The sequence below is a fragment of the Nothoprocta perdicaria genome, unplaced genomic scaffold, assembly GCF_003342845.1.
Source record: "Nothoprocta perdicaria isolate Ctin4 unplaced genomic scaffold, notPer1 scaffold_149, whole genome shotgun sequence".
NCBI lineage: Eukaryota > Metazoa > Chordata > Aves > Tinamiformes > Tinamidae > Nothoprocta > Nothoprocta perdicaria.
The window spans coordinates 869,944-887,807 of NW_020454638.1; the positions used below are offsets into that span (position 1 = coordinate 869,944).

The 17,864-nt window shown below is 39.8% G+C and overlaps 1 protein-coding gene across 3 annotated transcripts in view; it reads right to left on the reverse strand.

The window, feature by feature from the left end:
- Window positions 1–6,078, reverse strand: part of LOC112943438 (bifunctional heparan sulfate N-deacetylase/N-sulfotransferase 4) — a 93,848-nt gene extending 87,770 nt beyond the window's left edge. For all 3 annotated transcript variants that reach the window (XR_003248571.1, XM_026034591.1, XM_026034590.1), the window contains exon 1: window positions 5,717–6,078. The gene's annotated coding sequence lies outside the window, so the exon portion shown is untranslated. The remainder of the gene's footprint in view (window positions 1–5,716) is intronic.
- Between the last annotated feature and the right edge of the window lie 11,786 nt (window positions 6,079–17,864).

Genomic DNA, 17,864 nt, shown 5'->3' on the forward strand with positions numbered 1-17,864 from the left:
AGTAAAACTACTTTCACTGAAGAAAAAGAACTCTTTGGACATTTCTGATGTCATCTGCAATCAGTTATTATTTTTTCTTTTGGTTCAAAATGTAACTTCTTTTTTAAGCTCAACTTAGAAAGTTCACTGATAGAATATRGATCCTACTTGAGAATTCAAGGGAATTTTTTGTTGAGTCACACTATGCTCAGAGTGTGGAACCAGGACTAACGCCATTAGAATCACTGGATAGAACACTGAGATTTAGATTAACCTGCTCTCTTTGTGAAATTTCTGCTTATTGAACTACTGAGGCATTAACTTACTTTTGGAAAAATACCTATCATCAGACTGGCAGTAAAAATCTTTATATCTGAATATAATGTCCTTGCACTATTCTGGAGTCATGTTTCTATTTCTTAATACTACTATTGATTACTCTGCTGATTGTGTGCAAAGCTCTACTTTTTTTCACTCTCTTCTCTTCGATATGTACCTCCAGGATGCATCTTGGAAAGGGAAATCTAGTCTGGCTTTCCGTTTTATACGGGAGCRTAGGGGACAACAAAATTCTTATGAATTCTGAGGTGACACTGAAGTTTCCTCTGAGGCCAAGTATTTCCCTTTTTGAAAATTTATACCTGGAAGTAAGTACTCTCTGGGAAAGAGAAAACATTTTTTGAATCTGCAGAATGACTCCTGCTGACTCATGCTGATGTGTAGATTTTTCTTAGCTCTCAAACTGAGTGAAGAGAGTGTGCCTGGACACGATATTTTGAGGTGGGCACTGCTTGCAGTTCTTCTAGCTTAGACAGTGCATACCCCGGAGGTGTCCTGACTTCTGRTGGTGACTTCTGTATGTACAGAATKGGGTACAGAATGTACCCCCATGAATGACTTGGGAACAAGAAYGTGTGGTGGGAATAAGATTCAGCTGATGTTGTGTAGGCATGTGAAGTTCCCAAATTAATGTCTTTAAGCTACCAGTAAGCTGGACCTTAAGGTGCTGTAAGGCTGCTCTATCAGTTCACAACAAAAATAAATCCTCAGATGCTGAGGGGGAGAAGTTACAGTCCTGTTTCAGTGTCTGGCACACTAAGAAATTGCAAATACTTTATGTGCATGTGGTTCCATCATTACTGCAAAATTTTATTGGGTTGGAAGTGTGAAGCCACTGAAAAGGCACAACCAAGYGGCCAGTGACTACTAATGTGCTAACTTATTATGTCTGCACTTTAGATAGGAAGAATGCAGGTAATTTGGCAAAAGTACCGCGGCAGATGGCCCTACTTCTGTTGAAATAAAAAAAAATGCTTTGAGAGCTTTAAAATTGAAAATGACCAGTAAGTGCAACTTCTGTATCTCTCCTAGTAGCATAGACATCACTGCAATTTCCTCTTTCATCTCAAAATTTTGCTGTAAAACACTGACCACCTAGTGTTTAAGGGATAGTGAACATCGCAGGGGGAGAGAATAAATTCAAAGGATACCCTGAGGCCCTGGAGCCCTGGGTTGAAAGCCTTGGCCTCCTCCCCACAAAATACTGCTGCCAGGTAAGGGGAAAGGATGGTGCAAAAAACATCCCCTGAAAGTAGAGCATAAATGTGGGTGCATATTTCATGATAGACAGTTTTAACTTTCCAAATAGTCACCTCCTTTATGGCCAGCAGCTGATATTAATTATTTAGCAGAACATTTATTTATACACTGAAAGCTAAATGCAATCATTTCAGTGGAAGTCTGGCAGAGCACAGGTTGCAGTAAGAAGCTGTGCACAGCCTTTCAGAAGACTGTTTCAYATGCAGCTTTGTTCTGGAAAGAATTTGATTTTTATTGTCTGCTGTATCTGTATAGTAGACTAAAATTCAGGGATAAGTAAAGTTTCATTGCCATACAGGTGCATCAGCCTGTGGGCTGTGGCAGGATGGTAAATATTCCTTTTACCTTGTGGCTGACGAGCACCTAATTATGACGTTGCAAGTTTGTCCTAACTAAAATTCTGCAACAGCAACTTGTATGCAGCAAAGCGGACCTTGCAAATTCATTTATACTCTACTCTGGGACAAACATATCAGCATCTATGTGTGTACAAATTTTATATTGCTATATACATCATACTGCGCTGGAGCTGCGCTACAGAATATTTTGTTTTATCATGTTTGAGGGCTAAATAGAGGAGGAAAGAAATTGGCATGGTAAATTCTATGTCATGTGAAGAAGCAGAGAACATAACTTTCCTAGCTAATAAAAAGCAAAATATAAATTCAGCAGGTTTTCCTTAAGCAAGCCAAATATAGGTTTTATTTCAGCCAACCTCTAAGAAAGAAAAACGCAATGCCTTGCTAGTTGCTGCTTTTTCATTTAAAAGATAGAAAGGAAAAAAAAATCAACAACAACAGAAACCTCATCTAACCATCCAAACAAACAAGAAACAAACAGACCACCCTGCTCTGACTCCATTCGCCTTTGCCYTAGCTTCCCAAAGCCTTTGCAGCATGGGAGTAGAAATTAAATTGCTCCATTTGCCTTCACTTAGAAGGCAGTTGTGACCCTTCCTGTAGCCACAGGGGAGGAAATGGGTTTAAATACTTCTCTGCTCCTTTGAAAATTGCATTTAAATCATCTCATTGTAATACATGACTTCTACTGCCAGTAAGTTTTCTTCATCAAACCCTGACATGGTTTCTACAGTGTTGTGCCGTTGCCATGTGATTCTGGTAGCATTACTGTTTAGATGAAATATTATTCATTTTCTATAGCAACTGTTAATTTGGGAAGAGTCTGCAATATCATTATAATTTCTATTACTGACTRTAGTTATAATAAATGCTTTGGAGTGATGTGCATGGTTTTCATTCTCTTCCTGCAGTTTTTTAGTAGTTTAAACAAATGCTGACATAAGTGAAAATTTCTGTATTTATGCATAGCATCCTTCAGGGTGGTTTTCCCTTCATGAGAGGCATGACTTCAACATCTCCCTAGGAAAAGTAAACTTGTAGCTGCAGTACGAGCATTCTTCAGTCTTTTTCCAGAAGGCAAGACAGGACTCCCCAACAAAACGCTTCAAATGAGCTCCAGCCCAGGGACCATCCTCCTTGTCCTGCAGCCCAGCCTCTCAGCCCCTGCGGAGAGCCGGGTGCTGTTCTGCTGCCTCTCTGCTTCAGTGTCCCACAGCTGCCTCCCAGCTTTGGTAATAAGGCAGCTGTTAAGCTGCCGTGCTAAACTGTGCTCTTTAATCCTCGCAAACTGTTTTTAAACCAGGCCCTCCTCATTTTAGGAGGTACAGAGAGCTCTTTAGCTCAGTGCCTGGTGCTTTAAAGGGCTCCACAGCTCGGGGAAATCGCAGCTATTCTGAGCTGCCCTTCCCTTCACTCACCCAGACCCAGGCTGAAATGTTTAGCTGTTTCAGCCCAGGGTTTCTTTTGCTCAGACAGGTCCATTTTGCAGGTGTGGAAAGGAGTTTCTTGTATGTGCCTAGGAAGCTGAAGCCTTGTGAAAGCTTGGATCAGATGCCTGATGGAAGCATGCAATCAGCGTACCCATTGCAGCTGAAGGCAGACAGCCTTGTGGGCAGAGGCAGGCAAATGAAAACTAAATTGTGGGCTAAACTGGAAAGGTGTAGAGCAAAACTGATTTCCGCTTTCTGATTATGAGATCATGGTAAATTTTCTTTATTGCTCCTAGGAAAAAGAAGTGAGACTTTTCCTGGTRGTGTAAGGTTACACATTGACCGTGCAATTGAGTATCTAGCTCTGGAAGTAAGTTGTGACTTGCTAGTAACTCATCAGCATTCACTTTGAAAAGTATARTTTTCTATCCTTAAGGGATCTCWTWATATCTCTGAGGGAATTTGTACAATGATTCAAAAAGGAGGGTAGAGCAGGACCTTTTATAATTTGTCTCTGTCATATTGAGTKTCAGCTGAAGCCTAGAGAAGCTCATGATAACCCTGCATGCTACCAACCCAAAAATGTTTGATCAGTGCCCTTACAAAAAGCAGGACAGTGGGCATCCAAACTTCACTTAAAGTTTTAATAGGGGCTTCAGAACTTTATGACACAAGTTAASCGTGTGTTGGGGCACAAATACAAGTCAATATATATATATATATCATATATGTGGTTGGTCAGTCTCTAACTCTGCCTATATCTGATGCTCTGGTTTGGCTTACTCCACTAAGATGAGAGGTATAGAAAGGGGCACCTCTTTATGCCTTAGAGGAAGCAGTGCTGGGAGCATGATATCCAGAACACTGCTGCTTTGATTTCTGAGGCTTTCGGACATTAGTCATTCATTAGGAATCAAAAATGGCCATGATTGTAAAAATAAAAAAAGACACAAAATTAATACACAGTCTTCAAGTTCTGCATTAGGAGCAGGACCATTAGGAAAAGCAAAGACATTAGGAGCTTCCAATTTAACTAAGTGGATCATATTTGAATTGACAATGTTCAGGAGCAAACTGGAAAGTTAAATGCAATTTAGCTAAGTCTCTCTCTTCCTCCTCCCCTTTAGAGGAGCATTTAGGAAAGCAAGTCACAGTGCTGCTAGGCTGATGGTAATATGTGCTCATGTACAGACATTACTGRGCAAGAGAAGTACTGGCAACATTTAACAACTACTTAAACTTTGTAAATAAGGAAGCTCTGATTATTTTTCCCCAAAGTTGAATATCTTATAGTAAGAGGAAGATCGTTACTAAAAAGCCCTGGAAAAAAAATGGGTGAAAATTACTTGTTATTTCTATCATTATCTTTTGCTCTGATAATATCCAGTGTAGAAAGGGCATAACAACAAGTGATACTTGATATGCCAAATTCTGGCACATAGATTTATGAGGAGGAAGGGTCTTTCTAGTGTTGTTGAGAGGTGCCCAAGTTGATTAAAACTATCATCTTAAGTTCCTTGGGGAATAAAGAATTAAAAATGCATGGCTTTTGCGAGCATGTGTGGTGCTTGTAGGAAGAACCTTATTCACCTCTCAGTTCTCCTTTCAGTGTTTGTTCTCAGCAGCAATGACTTGGTGTGCTGGCTGTGTGACAAATGCTGTGCTCTGTCTCTAATAATCTTAWGAACAAATACTGATTCCTTTAGTTTCTCTCTACCTAAAACAACCACTGCTTCCACACTGTGAATAATCATGTTTTAAATATTGCTGACAGATGCTGTTTGGATAGTAAACCACTGGAAAAGAACAGATTTGCAGATCTTGGTTTACTTACAGCATAGTTATTTCTACTTTTAGTTTCATCCATGGGAAGCTTCCACATTGTCACTTTAGTGTGCTCATTTTGCTTAACTTTGACTAGCAAATAAGCTAAGTATGTGGAATATATTAAAGAACAATTGTAATTCTTTTTTATTTTTCCCTCACCTAACTTCTAACTTCTGTAGTCTTTTACGTATGTACTCAGACATCTGTTTCCCCTCAGATCACATGCATCCTTTCAATTTAGGACACTTAAGCATGGTAAAGATGATCTCAAAGTTTAAAACAATCCTTTCAGTTCCAGACTTAAGGCAATTTTATGAAGTAATTGGTATATGTAAGTGTGTGTGTGTGTGTATATATAATCATAAAGTTCCAGGCATATATTTTGCACAGTGTACCTTATACCTGTTCAAGATTTGCTTTCTCCTATGTGAGTGCATGTATTGTCTGAGGCAGTAGTATGAACGTACACCCAGAARTACAGACTCGGGTAGCAATACGTGCAGAAGCCAAACAAGAGCTTACCTAGCGAAGAATTTCTTTTCTTAGTGTGCAGGAAAGAGGCATCTGCTATTCAAATCTCTTCGCATGGCTCCAGGCAAACTACAGAGAGTTTTCAGTCCACATCAGCTGTCTGAACAGTATCCCAGGAAGGCTCCTCTTGCGCCAGCCCCCAGTAACTGAACTCTACCAGCACAGTCACATTTTATTTATACCCAGACTGTCCTTTTCAAAACAAGCAGGCAGCTGGAATGATTCAAAGCTCTGCTCGGCTTGCTGGCGAAATGCAGCTTCCTCCTCGGACACGAGCATCACCCCAGGGAGCAGTCCAAGTGTGGCAGAAAGGCTGCGAGAACTATTTAATCACCCCARTAGCAGCCGCTCCTGTTACTGCTGCTGGTGCTGCTGCCGCCGTGGCTCCCCCTTGGCTGCAGCCGGGCTCGCGCTCCCTCCTATCTACACGAGTATCGAGGCGGCTTTGCAGGAATATGATTGGCAGCAGCAGCCCGTTCCTCCAGCTAATCGAGCCGGAGCCTTCGGAGGGCTCGGAGCGGCTCTGATGTCATTCCGGCAGGGGGATGCTCCATCCCGAGGCTGATCCGGCGCGTGCCCGGCACTGATGGATGAGGCGCCCTGGCAGCGCGGGCAGGAGCTGGCACCCTGCAGCCCAAACAGCCTCCTCCCCTGCAGCCGCCTGCATCCACCAAAACGCCACCTCCAGCGTCCCCTTCCACACCTGGAGCTGCAGCTTAAAGCTTGGAGTGGGGGGAAGGCCAAGTTGAAAGGGGCTTCTTTTATTTTCTTTTATTTTTTTGGAAGGGGAGTGCCATAGGAAAAGGGGGGAAGGTGGAGTTCCTCCAGCCCTCTGCTCCTGTCCTCCCCCATGCTGTAGGAAAACCAGGAAAAATCGCAGTGCTGCAAGACTTCCAGGTCATGCTCTCGTTGGCTCAGGGCTAGGACCACCCAGCCCAGCAAAGGCTTGCAGTGAATGCAACGGAGTAGCACGACCAGGCTCGCACAGAGGTCACCCYGCACGCTGGTTACAAGCAGTCTCGCCAGTAGGACCGTGGGTTACATATTCACAAACATGGTGCACTTGGAGGGGAAAGCTGTTTGCCTGCAGCCTGTCACAAAAATTTATATATTCATAGCATAAATTCTTATTAAAGATTGTTTCTCATCCAGCTAGTGAAGAAAACTATGTCCATACCCAAAGAACATGACTGTTATGCAACTTGCTAAGGTTAAATTATATTACAAGGGAAAAGCTAAACACTTAATATATTAAAAATTAGATTTTGTACCAATCTAATTTTCAATTTTTGCCATCTTGACACCTTTCACTACAAAACTATGCTTCATACAATGCACCTCGGAATTGAAATTGTGCCAATTCTGTGCAGAAAATGTGAGGAGAAAACAGTTTTGTTCAAGGAGACTGGAACAGGCCCATTCTGAGATGATGAATGATGCAGTAATCTCAGATTTGAATCACAKGAGGGTCAAGTCAACCTTTCGTGTTTCCAAAGTACAGTAAATAAATGGTATTCTGTGCAGGTTACAATGTACATCCTTCAGCTGGGACCTTCTAAAGGAAGAGCTATTTGCTCTGTGTGAATATCAAAGTTTCAAAGGTAGTAGGTGTTCCTAAGGGGGGGCTAATTTATTTCTTATGGCTAACTCAAATGAAGAGGTAATTAAAATTCAATATACRTCTGATTAATTTCTTGTAACTTTTAATTACAAAGCATTCATTGGGGTCTTTTAAAACTGCTTTACACCTATGGYTGTCTCTGGAGTCAGGTTTTGTTTTCCAAAACCTTCTGAGAAGCTTAGATGTTGAATTCCYCCTGGAATTTAGTGGCAGGCAAGTGCCCCTTTGCGTTCTACGTGAATGCTCAAATGTGAGTCGGCTGTGAATTAAAATCACCAAATCACATTAAAGAATCTCTTGCCAAGAAGAGGAAGAATCCCAGTGCAATGCATCTAAAAATAAAAGAAAAAAAAAAAATAGCCACCCTGCTTCCTACTGCTAATCTGGCTGCCCCTGTTGCATGGAAAGATAAAGCCCAGTCATTCTCATTCTCTCTTCCCGTGCTTGCCTCCCGTCTGCTCTTAGCGGAGGTGTTTGGAGAGCTGCTGTGAGCGGCAGGGCTGGCCTGCCCGCTGCAGATGTGCAGTGGGACGTCTCTGCTGCTGCCAGATGTGGTGGGATCCGCGCTCTGCGCCCGCGGTGCGGCGGCCCGTCGGCGGCGCCTGCTCGTGCACATGTTCCCAGCCTGGGCCCGCAGCCAAGCGGTGGTGCACACCGCGGAAAGGGGGTTTTAATTTAGATGCTGAAGTCTCTTTGAACTCAACTCTGTGGTTTAATGGTATGTCACACTAGAAGAACCCAGTATGGAGAAGCAGGGTTGTTCATTTGCGCCGCCTCTATCCATTTGCTTTGTCAGCGCTTCATTTTAAGTGAAATATTGAGCAATTTAGTACAGCTTCCTCATAGAATCTGCTCATGTTAGAAATGTACAGAAATAAGTTGGCAGAATCACTTTTTTTTTTTTTTTATGCAAGATAAAGAGCACACTGGCCTTTTGGAAAATGCCCAATTACAATTTGAATTTTCACTTCTTATTCCTTTGGGTAGTAGTGAGAGGTAAACAGTTTCTGCTTGGATACAAATGCATTCAAATGCTGTTACCTAGAATGTCCTTCTAATCATGATACTATTTTCATGTTCTGTTTTAGGGAAAAGCCCCCAAGAAAGGAAATAATGGGACAGCAAGAAACTGTAGTGAAATATGGATGGTGAGAAAAATTAAAGTGAGGAAAAATCCTAATAAGGAATTACTGTATTGACGAAATACCATGCTTGCATTGAAATTGTACTGCATTTCAGTTTCCTACAGGAAACAGTGGMTTTTTCTGTATCTTACCTGCAGCACAGACCTTGAATTAGCTGTTGAAAAATAGAAATTAAGGTCAGATTGTGATTCTTCTTTGTGTAGGTAAGCAATCACATCTGGCTAGCCCTCTTGTTTCAGTATTTCAAAAATCATAGATAAAATATAGAGCTATTTATCCCAAATCTCTTTTACTTTTTAGGAGCATGCCTTTTTGGTTTTATACCTGTTTAGTTGTTCTGTCTCCCTGGTCTACTCTTCTGTGACTGCTTGAGAACTTGCAGCCAGATATTTGGACTGTTGCTACAAAAGGCTTTTCTTTCCTCAGACTGCCCCCAGTTTCCTCACCTGCTATTGCAGTGCTCTGATGATATTTTAATAGGCACTCTCTACTTTTCATTTCAAGATTTACCTCACACACWAAAGTCCTTCTTTGAAAATGAAGCTGATTGCAATACATGTCTATAAAGACATCCTTACAGTTTTTAAAGAAAGGAAGATGGCTTTTGACATTGAAGTTCATAATGGACTTAAAAGAAGAAAAAAAAATGACAATTACTCAAAGGGTTGTTTTTTCCTTCATTTGCAGCGACTTTTTATGAACTTAAAATATAATTAAACAGAATGTCTTTTATTAAATACACACAGCAGTCCCTCAGCTGGTGTAAATTCTCAAAACGCCATTGACTTCAGAGGAACTGTGACAACTTTTGAGTTGCAGATTAGTCTCTAATTCTCCGGCAGCTCTTCAAGATATACAGAACTTGGTATTTAATTACAGCCACATCACAAGTGTAAGAAACATAAAGGCAAAGCAAATATGCTTGCTTTTAGAATATCCAAGTACATATTTTATTAAGAAACATCTGTTTCTTTGATTACTTAAGTTGTTAATTTTGTGAATCTCAATACTTTGGTTCTGACCCAAAATCTTTTAGAGGTTTTATATGTTCAGAAACGTACAGATTAAATATAGATACACTGAAAGTTGAGTTTCACGTATCACAACACACCCGAGGCATTCACCTCTTCTACTGGAAGTGCCTGCCTTGTCATGGGTTATCATATTTCCTTATCACATATGGAGACCATGTAAAGCACTGCTTGGAAACAACATCAACGACAAAGATGTTCAAATTCTACAAATAAAATAGACATGTAGAGATACGGACTTGACTTCTCTGAATTTCTCTAGCCACTTAAATGTTTTACCTCCCTGTTTTTATTTGGATATGTTTCTCATGCGTATGTAGAGCCTGGACCAGTTAAGTAATGACTTCTATCTTTACCTGTTATTTCTTTGTAAAATATATTTGATATCTTAGTGTGATTTTGATCCAGTAGGCCTTTGGAGGTGCTGATTTCCAAAACTGTGTTGATATAAACAAATATTGAAATATCCATTAAGCCAACATACATTTATTAACATCTAGCATTAAAGCTGCTCCACATCTCTCTAATTGCATTACTACTTTATGTCTTAAGTGCTTACTCAACTAAAATAAAATAACTTCTAGTTTTTTAAGACTTGTCGTGAGCATACTATAAAAGCAACAGCGGAGATTGCACTACTTAATCCAAAATCTGTTCTAGGTCACCACTTTCTGCATTGCCAGTTCACTTTGACATTGAGAGAAAAACTTATATTGTGCAGAAGGAGAATGTATACCCCTAAAGCTTTCTTGGTCTCTCACAGTATTTTCCTTACAGATGTCTTTTCTGGATTACAGCCATGTACACCCATGGGGATACAAGGTGGAAGGACTGGAATGTAGAAAGAAAAAAAATGTTTCCCAAGTGTTTTGCTCAAATGGGCAGAGACTGAAGTCTTGTCCTGCTCAATCCCCTCCTGATGTCTATTTGTAGCCCTAACACCATAACAAGGTACTGGAATTGCTTCACATCTGTTTTTCATTTTTTTCATGAAAACTTTTTCATAACCTCCCTGCTGATGAGCAAGTGAATCTGTACTTCTAAATCCTTACAAAAACTAAACTAAACCTCACTAAGCCTAGGGCCAATACATGCARCGATAGTTCACTTGGAAGAGCTCACTGCTTCCGTAGTCACCGTATTAGCTACAGTGTGCAGTGCTGTAAAGAAGGTCTGCTAGTTTAGGAGCTCCAATAGCACTTCATACTCCCTTTTCTGTGGAAGTGTAGAGAATCATTTGCCACRTTTGTCTCCCACTCACAAGCGTTACCTTTCATTAGGCTGTAGGCCAGAGACCATCAGAGCTCCCCTCTTTCCAGTACTGCAACTAAGTAACAGTAACCCATGGGGAGCAGAAGCGCTGTCCTCCTGTGCATCCACTCTGGTGCTCTTCTCTGGTATCTGCTAAGAAGGCAAGTTTAGCATGATAAAGTGACTTATTTTAGCAAGGAACACATTTTGTACAACATTACAGTAGCCCAAAGAACTACTTAAGGTTGATGAGGAACAGGCAAAAACTATACCTCAAATGATGGAATAAGAGAATCAGAACAAATTAGCAATGCTGTGGTTGCACAGGGACTGCTCCCTGCTAGCCTTGTAGCTCAGCAGCCTTCCACTGAGCACCTCCCTGTCCCAGCTTCACTGGGACTATTTAAAAAAAGGATGAGACTAAGGGAGGGAAAACTGTGTGTGCTTCAAGAAGAGGCTTCAATTCAATTGGAGAGTAATGTGTGTCTTTCTCTTCTSCCCACCTCTTCTCTTTCATTTTAAGGAGCAATTATATAACAAATTACAGCATTAATTTGGGAAAGAAAGAGGTAATTCATTTGTAGTACTCCATCACAACACTTGGGACTGCGAGAACAATTATCTCAGTGTAATGTCAATGTTCAGTTGTCATACCTGTCATCTGCATAGCTGAGCTGTAATAGTTAAGACAAAAAGAACAGGGCTGTGTCCCCGTGTGTCACGTCAATAGTTCAACAGTCAAGATGCAGTGGGGCTGGTAATTTGCATCTAAGTACATGGCATTTAATAAACAGGGATCTGTTGGCAAATCCTTTATCACATATGACAACATCAGCCAGACAATTAAGCAATAGCGTGCAAAATCTGATACTAAAGATTTTTTTCCCTTGACTGTTTAAAAACTTTTAAGTTTCCAAGGATGGAAAGATTGGTTTAAGATCTTAAGTGATTTTTTTTTTGAGTTATTTGAACTGTGGAATGGCTCATAAAGTAGCTCAATTAGACAGACCATTGCTCCGGTGGGAGTCCCCCTTAACATGTCTACAGAGACTTTTAAAATACTCTAATCGACTTCTGAATAAAAGGTGAAACTGGAAATGATCTTTTCAAAGGAGAAACTACAAAGAACGATTATCCTTCTCTTTTTCTTCTTCTGTCTTTGTGATCTAGATATCAAGCTTCTATTATATTCMAAGTGTGACTTTTTTTAGGTTAGCTCTCACAAGCGTGGCTTTTTATGTGTCCTAATTTAAAACTAAAAAAACCCCTCAAAGTGAAAAATCTATTGCTAAATCATTTTCAAACTGGTATTCTACCATTACTGTAATAAATGGGTCCTGTTGTAGAGAGTATCTTGTTTCATCTGTGAGCAAGTTTCTTTTATCTTGGAAATCCCAGTATCATTTGTTTCCCATCTCCTGCAGGACAAGGCCTCACATTTATGAGCTACTTCTGCTAATACACCAAATAGCTTGGGAAATCTTCATGTTGAGCTAGGCCATTGTAAACCAGTTTGTTCTCTTTGTGCCCTTCTCTGTAAATAGCCACCCCTCTAAAACAGTGTACTTGGTGCTCAGAGGGACCTTATTCTTCCCAAGGAAATTAGTTTGTTCTCAGTGACTATTAAGTGCCTGAATATTCTGCCCTTGAAAGGTCTCCAAAATATGTTGTATAGTCTTTTATTCTAAGATTGACAAAAAAAATATGAGCAATTGTCTTTAGGTGTGAGAATATTTGTTGCCCTAGATGTGTAGCTTGGCTGAAATCAGTGGGAGAGCTTGTGTAAAATTTGTTCTCTGGGTCTAAAGTATTTGGCCCTAGATTCAATATCAATCACTAGCTATATGTGACACTACCTAGAGAGACAGGGCCAGTACATTGAGAGGACTGTCTTCATTTATCTCTTTGGCTGCAATATGATACACTGAATTATGTCATTTGGGAATTTTCCATATTCCTGGAAAAGGAAATGGAAATGTCTTCTATAAGGTCTGATTTTTAGAGTGGTGCAAGTATGATGTGCCTTAGCATTCAAACAGCACACAAAGCTGGGTCCAACAAGCTGGATGCTAACACACTTTTAGAAATTTTAGTCTGACAAAGAATATTAAGATCATTATACTATACTTACAGTGTATCAACTTTTTTTTTTTAGAAATGAGATCTCTCTGAAATGGCTGTAAGGAGAACACAGCTAATAAGCTAAAGAAATGTTTATCATGTGCAACTACTACAGAATAATCTTTCCTGAGATAGGAATTATTTATAGACTTTCAGAGCCGCTTTTTTAAAAAATCAGGAGAGCAGCAGCAGAAATGAGTTTTTTGAAAAGATRCAGTAGAGTATAAACAATATGCAATGATTCCCATTCTTCAATCCGTCATCTTTCAGTTCAGATTCCTTTTAAAAAAAAGATTATTCACATGGGAAGAAAATAAAGGTAATATAATTATCAGAGGGAAACATGGAGTAATCAACAGTGAGAGCTTTCCAAGTCAATAAGCTCTTGATGCTTAACTAACCATTATACTACTTTCATTAGCCTTGTTCCTTCTGTTTTCATGCTGCTCATGCTCCAAGGCTTACAGTTGAACATATTTGTGTGTATGAACAATGGTGTTTTGGAGTTGCCCTCTGCCCTCTGCAAGCTTCTGGACACTTTGGAAATAATACTCACCATGTTGTTTGCCTATTTATACCACTGAAGAAAATCCTTCGCCTGTGTGCATTTTAGTGCAAAAAATGGTATGAGGGCATACAAACTTTGAGCAGTGATTCTGTGAACTGCAATTATGCTATAAAAGCTAAAAGAYAGCAATAGATATATTCATTGCACTATGGAATGTAGGCTTGAAAGAAAGAGATTAAATGATGAGAGGGTAATAGGTTCATTTTCCTGATGGTGTACAGCTTTTATGTTGAAAGAAAAGCGTTTTAAGAAACTACATATTGTACTAAAAATGTGATATGAGATGAAAACAATGGCATGCTTATTTTAAATGTTACATCTTGTGCTCCCATAGAGGGCAATATTGTATAAAAGATTGGTTTAAGCAATGAGCTAGGTATCTGCCAATTCATCTGTGTTAATATACTTTAAGGAAAATTGCTGTTACAATAAATTTGATGCTGCCTGTCCCTTCAGTCAGGCTATGGCTAACACACACAGTAATGCACACAAAACCATGTAACAGAACCTCATTAAAGATGAGGGAAATTCATTTTGTAGATTCTGTAATTGTAGTTTATAAAGTATAAACCATCACGTGCTAGCTTATGCTTTTCTGTTCAGTGACTGAGTCAGAGTAAGCACTCCTTTAATAAAGTTGGTTGAACAAACCCATAAGAAAATGCACACTGGGGTGTCTTATCTGTCCTGGGAAGAGGATTTATAAATAGATATATATCTTGGATAGAGTGAAATCATCTCCATTTTTTTTTTCCTTGTGAAATACATGGTTGAGCTTATCATAATGTTTTAATTTACTCTTGTGCTTTTCTGGTTTTGATGTGTTGTCAGCACATGGCCCTTGACTTAAATCTTTCTCAGCCTCCTGCGAGAGTTTAAACACTGAAGACTCGTGCTCCTTTGAAATAATTTTATGTATTAACTTTCTCTTCTACTCTTATTTAACTGCTTCATGAGGACTACTGAAGAGGTGTGTCACAATGAGTTATTCACATTGTCTACTCTAGACATAGAGCTAAAAGGAGCATCTGGGTCTCTAAGTTTTTAYATAGTTAATGGAGAATAACTCCAATACTGGGACGTAAGCTCCTCTTGAAGAGGAGTAAAATCTTGGTAGTTAAATGCCTATGATTAAAAGGTACTAGGTGTTTAATATACTGTTTAAAAATATATTGTTTCAAACAATGACACTAAAATGCACACAAATAAAATTGTATTACAATGTCTTAYAAATGTCTTTAATAACTCAGTCAGATCTGAGACAAATATGAAAAGTCACAAAAAGTAGTATGAAACCAGACTGACTGGTTGACAAAGACTCCCTGTGTTAAAAAGCAGTATTTATTGCTCTGAATAGTATACTGATTACCTTCATACCTTCATTAAAAATTAAGTTTATTTAATGAGGAAAACATGCCTAAGACTTGGGGATGTATTCTTGCAGTTAATTGCATTTAACTTGTTTTAGATAAATAATGAGATGTCTTCTTTGAAATGTGTATAGTTTACTCTAGGCTAGATTTTCATACTTTTTTTAAATACTATCATGCAGCCCTTCTRAGGACTGGGTGATGTCCCAAACTGGGCCTGACATCTGAGGTGAGTATGCCTCACCTGGTGGGCTATTCAACATCCACTTAGGAAAACCTGCTGGAACTTTCTAGGTTGCTTTCCCGTCTGTGGGCTCTTGAGTTTCCTTCCAGCTGAGCTTGCAGAACATAGAGATTGGTGGCTCCCTGGGTYTCAACTCAACACGGATCCCTGGCGTAGTTGAGCACCTTGGGTCCCCGGCTTGGATTTGTCCTGAAGATCCCTCCAAGACAGATACTTCTCAAATGTAAACATGATCACCAGAATCTGTGACTACAACAAATTGCTTTAGCTAGATGTGAAAAACTGTTTTCTCTTCTCCCCCCCCCCCCATTTTCTTAATTAGCTAAATGCAGCAACAGTTACATGATATTTTGCAACTGTATTCCAACAGTGATACTAGTGATAGGCCTAACTGCACATCCTCTACTCACCCTGGAGTTTAGTCAAGAGGCTTAAGTCAGTTGCCCTACTTGTTTCTGTAACTGTGCAGCAATGCAAGTGGTCCAGGGAGACTTACTCCAGTTTTCTTTTTTCATTGCAGTTATCCCAGACTTCCTTGGGAAGCAGGAGAGAGGAGCAACCAATGGGAAAAGGTTCAGGTAAGTAGCGCTCATGCTCACCGCATGTGCTTCCGTGTTCCTACAGGGATGTAGGAACATCTTTCTATCTACCAAAGAACCATAGCAAAACAAAGGAAAAACATAAAGTATATTTTAGGAGTATGTAGTATGAGCTATTTGGCTATGGAGCATCATAGCCTGTAGCTAAGAAAACAGCAACTTTTGTCCCCAGTGATATGGTTGTGTCAACAAGGCAGTCCATCCRAAATCCACTATGACTGTGATGGGCTGTACAGGGCAAGCAACGGGGTGGGAGGAGGAGGAAGGGACACAGAAGGGAGACAGAACCTGCAGGCTGAATGTAAAGCTTTGCACGAGAGCTGTCTGTACAGAGGTAGAGCACACCAAGGCAGGGAGGCCTTCATGTACGGTGCTTCAAGTGGTGCCAAGATGCAAAGGCACTGTCAGCTCCAAGAGCTGCTTACTGCCAGTCACAGAGAGAGCTGCAAGACTGAGGTAACTTCCACCAGAAAAGTGACAAAATCTCCTAACTAGGAAAAATCATACAGGAAGCTCTTTATAAATACTAGCCGTTCCCAACAGCATGGAATAAAACAGATTWAAAGGTATCTACTGTAGAAAAATAATTATGTTAGAAAAAGAGTAAGGGGGAACTGGATCCCTCTGTATTCCCTGTTCTGTCTCCTGAACAGGAGGCAGAAAAAATGAAGGAAATGTGACAATCAATGTGAYAAATGATGCTATCAAATCACTTACCCCAACACTTTTTCTTACGCTTTTTTTTCCAAAGTCCAAGGCATCATGTCCTTCTACAACGTCAAATGCCAAACTTAATCCTGTTCCTAACAGCTGGGATGGAGGCACATGCGGTTACAATCAGGAATGACTCAACTCTTACCCAAAACTTGAATCTGAGCTATTGAATCACGTGGCTTAGAAACGTGTGCAGGTATTTCATTCCGAATTAAAATTTCCATCCAGACCTGGATCACCACCTGGGAATGCAGATGCAGCTGCAGGGGCTCCGTGTGCGACTCCCCTTGCCGCTGTGGCCGCGTGGGCTGGCAGCCACCTCTGCGGAGCCATATGTCCCATTTACTCCCCTCTGCTACCCCAGGGATCTGGAGAGAGTTGGAAAGAGCAGGTTGTGGCTGCTTGTCTAGGCAGCTTCTGAAAACAGGTGCATTAAATGAAAGAGAAGAATTACAGGAAACTTGCATTTAATATGGGGGTGTGTGCTCTGTAAATGATGAATTCCAGCTCTTAGCTAATTGGGTATTAGATACACTCTGTTTTCTGCACTTCTGTGGGTTTTGTGGCTCATTAATTTGCATGCTCAAGGATTTTTAAAAATGTGCTAACACTCAGGTACATTTATATCCACTAATATATATTATCCTTATTTAATATAATATAGCAATACACTATTTTTATATACTATTACATCACATGCATCTAACACTGATTAGACAGTTTCACCATTTTTAACTGAAAATTAGTATTTCCTGTTAGGAAATTCAAGAACATCTATATTAGATAAAACAATAACCACTCAAAAATTATTTCCAGAAAATGTGTTGAATACTTTCTAGAATGCTATGCTTTCATGATAACATATACCTCATACACTCCTGTAAGGAAATACTTGGCACTTTTATTTAGTGATAAGCTCAGGCCTGGCATTCCAAAGCTGTGTACTRCTGGAACTGCACTGATCTGAACTGGTTTTGAATATAATGTTGATGGAAATAGAAAGTAGTACTGAGCAACAGGTAGCTGCAGCTTTTGTTATGTGAGGAGAATAAGCAATTTATGATATAGAAAATCTCTCTTCCTCCCCTCCCCTCTCCTTTCTTCTGGTTCAGAAAAGGCAGATGAGTTAGAAAGTGGTTCTGCTATTTTTTTTCCTGCCTCAAATTCTGCTTTAAAAGATTCTAGTTACTTTTCCCCTTCCCACTTTAAGCTTCCTTGTAATTACTTCCTGAACCTCTTTTTTTTTCTCTCTCCTCCAAAAGCTAGCAAGAGAATGTGATCATCTGTAAGAAAATCCTAAGGACTAAATATATATATATATAATATGTAAATAAATGTATATATATTTTTTTTGTCAGAGTGTAGATTTATACAGGATTTATACAGGAATAAATTCCTGTACATATTTCCCAAAGAATATATATTTTTCCAAGATGGACTTATTTGCAAAAAGAAAAAAAAAAAAACACTCTTAT